The sequence below is a fragment of the Lolium rigidum genome, chromosome 7 (genome assembly GCF_022539505.1).
Source record: "Lolium rigidum isolate FL_2022 chromosome 7, APGP_CSIRO_Lrig_0.1, whole genome shotgun sequence".
NCBI classification, from domain to species: domain Eukaryota; kingdom Viridiplantae; phylum Streptophyta; class Magnoliopsida; order Poales; family Poaceae; genus Lolium; species Lolium rigidum.
In genome coordinates this window covers 302,704,959-302,707,702 of record NC_061514.1, presented here as the reverse complement: position 1 = coordinate 302,707,702, position 2,744 = coordinate 302,704,959, and the positions used below count along the sequence as shown (strand labels likewise).

Genomic DNA, 2,744 nt, shown 5'->3' with positions numbered 1-2,744 from the left:
AAACCTTGAATTAAAGAGGTCGTGTGCAACGTTTCGATGCAAAAGCTGGGGCAACGCTCCCATTTCGATAAAAACCTCTACATACTATTTGCTTTTTTTTCTTCTTAAATGTCCGGCTTGGCTCCCGCGCAATTTGTATGCGTCACATCCTATGAAACGGACTGACGGAGGGAGTATATAACATACCTACATCATGTATGTACGTTGCAGTGGAATCCACGTGAAACGTGGATACGAGGAGTTCGGAATCCGGCGAGGAGGAAGGAGTTGCCTGGAACCTGTTGACTCAAGCCTACGACGGTTGGAAGATTTCAAGTGCAGGTCTCGAGATGTACGAAAAAGTCTAAATGCAATTACTCGTTTCAGCAGAAGAAAAGAAAGATGACCGAATCTACTCTCTTTCAGAACCGGTAGAGCAACTAGTGTTAGTTTCTTCCATCGTCCGCGTACGAAAAGTTCATGCTTTTCCGAGAGGCATCGTGTAGAGGGCGTTCACGTCCTATATAAGGAAGCGAGTTTCACCGAGCTCTTCCAACTTCCAAGGGAGAGCCGCCAGCAACTGACTAGTGCGAAACCGCGAACACAACAGGTCCGCGAACACAACTAGCTCTCATCAATCTAGGATAATTATTACAAATGCCTGTGTTGCTTTTCTTAATTGTGATACTTCTTTCTTGTTTTCAGGCGAGATCGTCACTGCTGGGTATGGACAAGCAGCCACCGCCACCTCCACAAAAGCCGCTACCGCCACCAAAAGCGCCGGCGCAGCAACCGCCGCAACAGGATGAAAATGACCTTGAAATTAATGAAGAAAAAGCGACGGTGACTTTCAGAATGGGTCGACCGGCAAAAGAAAAGGTAATGCGCGAAGACTCAATATGATCTTCCTTTACTAGGCAAGTTCCCATGTGCTTGCAAAGTTTCCCAACCGACCACTTTATGTGCATGCGTGGATTCATAATAGACTGGTACCTGCTGGTACCGCCTAGTAGATCCCCAGCGGCTGGGTCGAGGGAGCCTATTGCGAGCCATATATCATCCTCACACCCCTTCGTCTCCGTGGCGATCGTCCCCGAGCCGATCGTCTCTCTTGCTCACATATTAGGTACAATAAGCCACGACAAGCTACATTTGTCGCGAAGCGACGAATTACAGTCTAGGTGCACCACGACACCCAAACCCAGTCTAGATGCTCTCCCGGTCCTCAAGTTTCACTGGTGGGGATGCTGAGGGTTATTGTTGCTGGCCAATCAATTCTCGCCTTAATCAGTCTTCATTAGCAACTAGGACGGCAAAAATATGTCATCGTGGGTTTGTCTAGAATGCAAAGGCGCCACCTGAGGAGGGAGATCCACAATAGTTCAACAGTGGATTAAACCGAAGCACCTATATTTGGGTAGGAAGTTCGATACCGCGTGGTACCTTCCGAATTTCTCATGATGAAGAACCACATGAATACCACCATTAACGGAATGATTAGTAGGGCTACAGAAAAAAGTAGGAGAATTGGCCAAATTCCCATTTCCGAAAAGAAGAGAAATGGTTAATAGGGAGCATCTTCGAAACAAATTTTTATTGTGAACAATCTTATGATTACTTTAGTTGAAAATTCTTAAAAGTTGAGAGGGATCCTTCGTGTTACAAGATTTTGTTTAGTTCGAAATGTTTACTTTCTTATCACCATAAATGCCAACTATAGTATTTGTGTTATTGCAGCCGCTCAACTTTGAAGAAACAAATATGTGAACAGTTAAATATTTATCCTGAGTATATGTTATTCGTGTGGTGAACAATTACAATTAAATATTTTTCATGAGCATATGCCATTTGTGTGTAATTATGCCGAGACCATGATCTTGGTTTCTTGGGTTAGATTGGTCCTGCTCTCCACTCAGAGAGAGAGAGAGAGATAAAGAGAGAGAGAGAGAGGGGGCTTCTTCAACATCACCACCACCAACATCATCACCAACAATTGTGGGCTCACTCTCCATCAATATGAGTGAGTAGTTCTCTGTAGGCCTAAGAGGTGGATGGGTTTTGATGAGATTGATCATGTAATCATTTTTATGTATCGAGATTTAAGGTGTTTGTCTTGAGAATATTCATGTATGAGTGTTGGTACACGTGTTCTATGTTTAATGCTTGTTTCTAGGGTCTGAGTGACATGATTCAAGTACTAAATTTATATTGCTTTATCATATATACGAGGATGGTATTTATCTGCAAAGTGTACTACTTATAATATCTCGAGCATATGAATCCCTAAGGTGGCAGATAGGGAAAACACAAGGAAAATATGTGATAGTTTGAGTATATTGTGTGTTCATGAAACTTAATGCTTTGTTTCGGGCTATTCGAAAGGATATACCTTATTTGCGTGTAGTTCTAAGTTGGCTCCGTAAAATGGGCAGGCTGGATAAATTATGTTATGCATATTCTCTTTGTTCGTATGCATTTCTATATTTCAATCACACACCTACACATAACTGAATTAGAGATGGATGCTATGTTAGTTGCATTATATGATCAATATCAGCCATGCAACACCTCGCTACTACCTAATGCATGCCTACGCTTTTTCCACGGAAAGTTACACATCACTTCTTCCGATGAAAACAGGAAATCTGCTGCTATTATTTACTACTTTGAATTAACTATTATAAAATAACCACTTGTTTTATGAGTTTATTGATATACATGTGTGGTTTATAATGACGTCTCAATTGCTACAAGGGATAAAATCA

The 2,744-nt window shown here is 42.0% G+C and overlaps 1 long non-coding RNA gene across 1 annotated transcript; it reads left to right on the top strand.

Annotated features, from left to right (window-relative positions):
- The first annotated feature begins 545 nt into the window (after positions 1-545).
- Positions 546-2,076, top strand: LOC124669637. The gene is made up of 3 exons (XR_006992274.1): positions 546-589; positions 685-858; positions 1,717-2,076. It is a non-coding gene; the product is annotated as an uncharacterized LOC124669637 (long non-coding RNA).
- The last annotated feature ends 668 nt before the right edge of the window (positions 2,077-2,744 follow it).